Source organism: Gorilla gorilla, chromosome 20 (assembly GCF_029281585.2).
Source record: "Gorilla gorilla gorilla isolate KB3781 chromosome 20, NHGRI_mGorGor1-v2.1_pri, whole genome shotgun sequence".
NCBI lineage: Eukaryota > Metazoa > Chordata > Mammalia > Primates > Hominidae > Gorilla > Gorilla gorilla.
In genome coordinates this window covers 64,389,950-64,398,339 of record NC_073244.2, presented here as the reverse complement: position 1 = coordinate 64,398,339, position 8,390 = coordinate 64,389,950, and the positions used below count along the sequence as shown (strand labels likewise).

The 8,390-nt window shown below is 45.0% G+C and overlaps 1 pseudogene; it reads left to right on the top strand.

Annotated features, from left to right (window-relative positions):
• The first annotated feature begins 599 nt into the window (after positions 1-599).
• Positions 600-1,507, top strand: LOC101150588 (developmental pluripotency-associated 5 protein-like; annotated as a pseudogene).
• The last annotated feature ends 6,883 nt before the right edge of the window (positions 1,508-8,390 follow it).

Below are 8,390 nucleotides of genomic sequence, written 5' to 3'. Positions count from 1 at the left end.
TGGAGTCTCACTTTGTTGCCCAGCCGGGTGTCCAAGTTCTGGCCTCAAGTTTTCCTTCTGTCTACACTCCCAAAGTACTCGAATTATAGGCATGAGTCATTGTGCACAGGGAGGTAAGGACCCCACATCAGGACCTCAGGTAGTTTTGAAACACAAATACGTAAGATCCACAAGCAGGACTATTGGCTAGAGACAGTGGGGTCACCTGAAGAAATTTTCTTTGACCTGAATAGCAACTTCTCACCTAGGTCACTGGGATCCCGGACTATGGCCCTGTTCCAGGTAGGCCTGGTTATCCTGCTTGAGGCAGCAATCCTCTTGAGCCTAGTGAAATGCAACTGGCTGTACCTCAGTGATGTCACGCTGAGATTCTGCCAGTCAAGATATTACTTCAATCTCCTGAGACAAGCCTCTACCTCCAGATCCAGGAAGGTCAGTGCACACATAAATTGACTAGCTTTATTAAAGGGGATACTGGGTTGGTGGGAAGACTACAAGACAGCACTCAAGTGGGGTTGAACTGGCCCAGTTGCGTCTGACTTCTCACTTGTAGTTCCCGAGAATGAATATAAAATGTGCTAGAAAAGCAACATCCTGAGATGAAGGACAGGATCCTGTCCATCCTTACCAGAGAAGGACAGGATCTATTCCAGTCCCCCCAGAACAGGAAGCCCTTCATTGTTCTAGGCCAACACGTCATGCATCCCTGGAGCATGAAACCTGGGCCGGGCCGCCTTTCAGGCTCCCTCAGCTGTGATGCGGGAGGAACACACACAGAGACTGCATCTGCACTGGGTGGTTTTCCTGAGCCTTCGGGAACAGCATGCATGAACCCCAGGCATCTGCTGTCCCTTGCTGCCAATCTGTAAGTAACAAATTCACTTCATGTAACTTACTGTGTGTTCATGGGACTATCTCTCACTCAACTCCGACACGTTGGTAACCAGTGTGCAGTGAACCTGCTTCACAAGTAAGGCTGTGAAGAAATTGTAATCTTCATACATTTGGTGGGAATCAAAAATACTGATGAACGCTTAGGCCCGGCTCATGCGGGAGCATAGTTCTGGTTGTGAGGGTTACAAGTTGGGAAGAATCCCAGACGTAGAAATATCCCACCATGGGTGAAACTTCCTGAAAGATCCAGAGGTGCTCCAGGTCCAGATGCAGCTTCTGGAAGCCATGTTTGGCCCAGACTGATCTCAAATCCCTTACATCGAGCAGGTGAGCAAGGTCATGCTTGTGCTGAAGGCTCTGGAGTCTTCAGACCTCACCGAGGCTGTCATTTACGGCTCCTATTTATACAAGTGCCAGACCAAGTGGATGCCCCAGTCCATGGCTGAGTGGCACTGCCAGCGCCAGGAGCGAGGGATGCTCAAACTTGCGGAAAGCATGAATGCCGTCAAACTACGCCCTTGGGTGAAGTGAGCCAGCTTCCAGCCAATGCAAAGAAGGCCAAGATGTAGAGATCAGGTTGTGGCCATAGCTGGAATGGTAACTCCAGATTGGTTTAAACACTGCTCCAGCCTGATGAATTAAAAACAACAACAACAACAAAAAAAAACGCCGGGTGCAGTGGCTCATGCCTGTAATCCAGCACTTTGGGAGGCTGAGGTGGGTGGATCACCTGAAGTCAGGAGTTTGGGAGCAGCCTGACCAACATGGAGAAACCCCGTCTACTAAAAATAAAAAATTAGCTGGGTGTGGTGGCACATGCCTGTAATCCCAGCTACTTGGGAGGCTAAGGCAGGAGAATCGCTTGAACCCAGGAGGCAGAGGTTGCGGTGAGCCAAGATTGCACCATTGCACTCCAGCCTGAGCAACTAGAGCGAGACTCTCTCTCAAAAAAAAAAAAAAAGAAAAAAGAAAAAAAGAAAAGAAAAGAAAAAACCATCTGTCTAGGGGTTTCTGCCCTTGTTCCAAGTCTTGTGAATATCTCTTTTGACAGCTGCCAATAAAAAAAGTAATTTTTCAGAAAAACAAGACTGCAGATGGTATGGAAAACAGTGTCATTGGACACTTCCTCAACTCAAGATCACCCACCAATTTAAAAAGGATCATCATACATTCTGGTGAAAGACATAAAGATTCCCCCAGGGGTAGGGGATGAGGCAAGGAAGTCCACTCTTATCACTACTATTCCACACAGTGTGAAAAGTTCCAGCCAGTGAAATAAAGGAAGAAAAGGAAATAAAAGTGACAGGCTGGATGTGGTATCTGAGGGCTGTAATAGCAGCACTTTCGGAGATTCATGAAGAATCACAGAACTGTGGACCCATATTAGATACGTGACCTACAGAATTGCAAAAGAATAGATTTTTGTTCTTTTAAGCCAATCACTGTGTGGTAGCAATGAGGAAGGAGAGTGGCTTGAGGACAGGAGAAAAAAAAGTAGTGTACTCTCAGAAAATATGATGGTTGCACAGGTCATCCCCGTAACCTGTGTTACTGAATATGTTCTCATATCCTCAACCCTGTAACCTGTGTGACTGGCTGTGTCAAAGGGGAGTTTGCAAATGTGGTCTAGTTAAGGATCTTTAGATAGACATTATCCTGGATTATATGGTCAAAGTGATAGAACCACAAGGTTCAATATCAGAAGGATGCAGGTAGACCCTGAGGGACAGACAGTTGTGATGTGTTGAAAATAGAGGGATAAAGAGATTTTATCTCGCCTTTAAAGATGGAGGAAGTGGGCCGGGTGTGGTGGCTCATGACTGCAATCCCAGTACTTTGGGAGGCCGAGGCGGGCATATCACGACGTCAAGAGATCAAGACCATCCTGGTTAACACGGTGAAACCCCGTCTCTACTAAAAATAATAAAAATATTAGCCCGGCGTGGTGGCACGCGCCTGTAGTCCCAGCTACTTGTGAGGCTGAGGCAAGAGAATTACTTGAATCAGGGAGGTGGAAGTTGTGGTGAGCCAAGATAGCGCCACTGCACTCCATCCAGGGACACAAGAGCGAAACTCCATCTCAGAAAAAAGATGGAGGAAGTGGACCGTGAGTCAAAGGACGCAAGTGGCCTCTGGAACCTACAAAGGGTAAGGAAAAAAAATTCTCGCCTGGAGATTCATGAAGAATCATAGAACAGTGGACCCATATTAGATATGTGACCTACAGAATTGTAAAAAAATAAATTTTTCTTGTTTTAAGCCAATCACTGTGTGGTAGCAATAAAAATCTGATGAAATAATTTGATGTAGAAAATTCCAAAAAATCTACAAAAATCTCTAAACAAGGGAAATGTAAAGGTGGCAAGGTATAAGATCAACATACAGCAATCTTTTTTTTTTCTTTGAGACGGAGTCTCACTCTGTCGCCCAGGCTGGAGTGCAGTGGCACGATCTCGGCTCACTGCAAGCTCTGCCTCCCAGGCTCAAGCCATTCTCCTGCCTCAGCCTCCAGAGTAGCTGGGACTACAGGCGCCCGCCAACATGCCTGGAGAATTTTTTGTATTTTTAGTGGAGATGGGGTTTCACCGTGTTAGCCAGGATGGTCGTGAACTCCTGGCCTTGTGATCCACCCGCCTTGGCCTCCCAAAGTGCTGGGATTACAGGCGTGAGCCGCCGCGCTGGCCAACATAGAGCAATCTTGTATATTTCACTGGCCAGGCATGGCAGCTCATCCCTGTAATCCCAGCACTTTGAATGGCCAAGGCAGGTGGATTGCTTGAGCTCAGGAGTTTGAGACCAGCATGGGTAACATGGCAAAACCCTGTCTCTACAAAACACGAAAATTAGCTGGCCGTGGTGGCACGCACCTGCAGTCTCAGCTACTCAGGCAGCTGGGGTGGGAGGGTCACTTAAAGCTGCAGGACAGAGGTTCCACTTAGCTGACATCGCTCCACTGCACTATACCTGGGTGACAGAGTAAGACGTTATTTCAAAAATAATAATAATAATAATCTAGCATATTTCTTTACACATGAAAGCTGATATTAAAAATAAAATACCATGTATGATTGCTCCATTAACGATATCGGTCAGCTGGACATGGTGGCTCATGCCAGTAATCCCAGCACTTTGGGAGGCCAAGGCGGGCAGGTCACCTGAGGACAGGAGTTCAAGACCAGCCTGGCCAACATGGTGAAACCCCATGTCTACTAAAAATACAAAAATTAGGCGGGAGTGATGGCACATGTCCGTAATCCCAGCTAACTGGGAGGCTGAGGGAGGAGAATTGCTTGAACTCAGGAGACGGAGGTTGCAGTGAGCCGAGATCACACCACTGTACTCCAGCCTGGGCAACAGAGTGAGACTGTGTCTTAAAAAAAAAAAAAAAAGTCAAAGAAATACGTGTCAAACAAAACATTCATAGAACCATTATGTTAAAACTACAAAATGTTGATGAAAGAAATCAAAGACACCAAATACAGACACATATACAATATACATTTATTGGAAGACTCCACATAAAACAATATGAAAACAATATGAAATTATACCAAATTGACACATAGGGTTAATACATTTCCTAATCAGGGCATTCTGCAGATACTAACAAGGTTATCCAATTATGTAGAAAGGCAATGAAACAAAAAAAAACCAAACCTCAAAATCTAAAATAGCTAAAACATCGGAATAACAACAGAAAGACTGGAATCACTTCATGTGATTTTAAGTCTTCTAACATAGTAAAAGCATTTGTTTCCTTTCTCGTATTTACAGGAATCCTAGTTCGTACTTCCCATTGTCTTGTGTGCATACTAATGTCACAACATTTTCTTTCCAAACAACAGCCATATTTATGTAGCCCGTAAATTTTCACTCAAGTTAACACATGGAAGAAACGTATTAAACATGGAATCTGGGCTGCAATTTATAAAAGATTTTTAATGTAACTCATATAAAGAAGCACAACATAAATTTTTTTTGACACAGTGTCTTCCTCTGTCATCCAGGCCGGAGTGCAGTGGTACAATCAAGGAAGACAGCAGCCTCAGCCTTCTGGGATCAAACGATCCTCCTGCTACAGTGCCCCTAAGTAGTTGGGACCACAAGTGTACATGACCACATCCGGCTATTTTTAAAATTTTTTTAAAGACATAAGCTCTTGCTATGTTGCCCAGGCTGGTCTTGAACTTCTGGGCTCAAGTGATTTCTCCCACCTTGGCCTCCCGAAGTGCTGAGATTACAGGTGAGCCACCCCACTCAGCCCGAAACAATTGCTTCATACCATAATCTGAGAATGACATTTCCACAACTTTTGGCAAAATGCTCTTCTAGCAAAATCATATTTATTGTATAATAAACATAATTATATAATCAATAAACAATATTTAAACAAATCATGTTGATTTTATAATAAACACTTTTGTACAATAATTTTCATTGAACTAGGATAAAATGTATCTCAGGCAACTTTTGTGGGGAAAAGAAAGAGAGATCAGATTCTTACTGTGTCTGTGTAGAAAGAAGTAGACATAGGAGACTCCATTTTGTTCTGTACTAAGACAAATTCATCTGCCTTGAGATGCTGTTAATCTATGACCTTACCCCCAATCCCGTGCTCTCTGAAACATGTGCTGTGTCCACTCAGGGTTAAATGGATTAAGGGCGGTGCAAGATGTGCTTTGTTAAACAGATGCTTGAAGGCAGCATGCTCCTTAAGAGTCATCACCACTCCCTAATCTCAAGTACCCAGGGACACAAACACTGCGGAAGGCCGCAGGGACCTCTGCCTTGGAAAGCCAGGTATTGTCCAAGGTTTCTCCCCTTGTGATAGTCTGAAATATGGCCTCGTGGGAAGGGAAAGAGCTGACCGTCCCCCAGCCCGACACCCGTAAAGGGTCTGTGCTGAGGAGGATTAGTATAATAGGAAGGCATGCCTCTTGCAGTTGAGACAAGAGGAAGGCATCTGTCTCCTGCCCGTCCCTGGGCAATGGAATGTCTCGGTATAAAACCCGATTGTATGTTCCATCTACTGAGATAGGGGAAAACTGCCTTAGGGCTAGAGGTGGGACATGCGGGCAGCAATACTGCTCCGTAAGGCATTGAGATGTTTATGTGTATGCATATCTAAAGCACAGCACTTAATTCTTTACCTTGTCTATGATGCAGAGACCTTTGTTCACGTGTTTACCTACTGACTTTCTCTCCACTATTATCCTATGACCCTGCCACATCCCCCTCTCTGAGAAACACCCAAAAATGATCAATAAATACTAAGGGAACTCAGAGGCTGGCGGGATCCTCCATATGCTGAACGCTGGTCCCCTGGGCCCCCTTATTTCTTTCTCTATACTTTGTCTCTGTGTCTTTTTCTTTTCCAAGTCTCTCGTTCCACCTAACAAGAAACACCCACAGGTGTGGAGGGGCAACCCACCCCTTCAACTTTACTAGACACTTTACTAAACAGTAATTCACAAGCATTTTCAACAATCATAGGTGCAGTGAAACCTACATGTCCAGCCAAGAGGAATGTAACCAGCTATCACCATGAAGAAAACTGGGGTTTTTCCTAACCAAGAAGTCAGGAGTTTCAAGAAGTATTCAGTCTTGTACTAAAGAGTTAGACTACATTTTGCGATGTCTGAATACTAACAGCTTTTACACCTCTGCATTCCCTCTTCCTATGAAAGGAGGTAGTTAACTTGCCTTAGGTAGATAGCAAGAAAAGGGTCTCTGGAGAGTCCCTGGCCCATGGGTCAGTGCCTCATCCCCACCTAACAGAAAAAGCAGCCTGGGAAAAAATTCAAGGTGCAGGGACCGATAAGGGAACTAGCACAAGGTGTTATGCCTATGGCTGCACAGATGGAAAAGGCCCATTTGGATAAAAACTTGCGCAGACCTCCATCTCACTCAGATAAGGGAGCAGACCTGGCATAGAAATGCCTTTTGCCTTTGTAGAGTCAGTGGGCTCCCAGGCAAAAGTTTCTTCTCCCTTTGTGGACATGGGCACGGTGGGCTCCAATAAGTTCAGGTGGGCACTCTATTTTCCTTTATTGGACTGTAAGTCTGGCTTCTATGAATCATCACTTCAGCCCCTAATTGGTCCTGGGCCAAGCTTTCACTTCAGCTTCTAATAGGTCCCGGGCCAAACTGAGGCGTGCATTCTCCAAGACAGCCCGCAGACTAAGCACATTCCTTCCCCTTTCCAGTCCATAAAAACCCCAATACGGACCTCATAGTGAGTACTCCTGTTCAGGAGCCCCTCTCTGCTGGCAGACAGCTTTCTCCTCTTGCTTATTAAACTTTCGCTCCAAACTCACTTTTATGTCCACAGTCCTTTTCTTGGAGGTAGGACAAAGAACCCAAGGTGTTATCTCAAATGAGAGACTGTTACATCTTGGTGCATTGCTGAGACTACATTATTATGCCCATCTGGTCAACTGATAATAAAGACTGAGTGCTCCCTCATTTGGCACCGGGTATTAGTTCAAACCACAAGTAAGCACCCACACCCCAGCCCAACGCTTCAACAATCATAACACCCAAAGTAGTCACCTATCCCAGTTTTCTCATGACATTTTTGGACCAACTGGGGAAGTCTAACCTGCTTTCCTCAGAAAGTCTTATTATGTAATAAACATTCTCAGACCACTTCAGTACATAGCATCATCATTCTCAACACCCAAGCCAAACCTTAGGAGAACGTCAAACAAGTTCTAGTGGAGGCCAGGTACATGGCTCATGCCTGTAATCCTAGCATTTTGGGAAGCTGAGGTGGGTGGGTCATTTGAGCCCAAGAGTTGGAGACCAGCTGGGCAACACTGTGACCAAAAAACACCCCAAAATTAGCTGGGTGTGGTGGTGTGCGCCTGTAGTCACAGCTATTCATGAGGCTAAAGTGGGAGGATCACTTGAGCCGGGGAGGTTGAGGCTGCAGTGAGCCCTAACTGTGCCACTGCACTCCAGCCTGTGCAACAGAGACCCTGTCTCAAATTAAAAAAAAAAAAAAAACAAAAAACTTTTTTTGTAAGGTTCTAGTGGAGCGGGCAAAAGTTCAAATTACCGCAAAGGTTGTAGGGGTAAATATGTGAAGTTCCTAGTTAAAATACCAAAGCAAAACACAATTCCATTCTGTGTGTCCACCCTTACGAGGAAATTTATGAACATTAGTAATTTCAAATTATGTCACTGAGCACAAGGACAAAAAGAGATGGTGTTACACTATTTTTAACCTTATCCTCACACTTTTCTCTCATGATATTTGTCATATTTGTATTTTTGCTTCATAAAAATGAAAATGTGGGCCAGGCATAGTGGTTCACGCCTATAATCCCAGCACTTTGGGAGGCCAAGGTGGGTGGATCGCCTGAGGTTGGGTGTTTGAGACCAGCCTGGCCAACATGGTGAAACCCTGTCTCTACTAAAAATACAAAAAAATTAGCCAGGCCTGGTGGTGGGTGCCTGTAATCTCAGCTACTCGGGAGGCTGAGGCAGAAGAA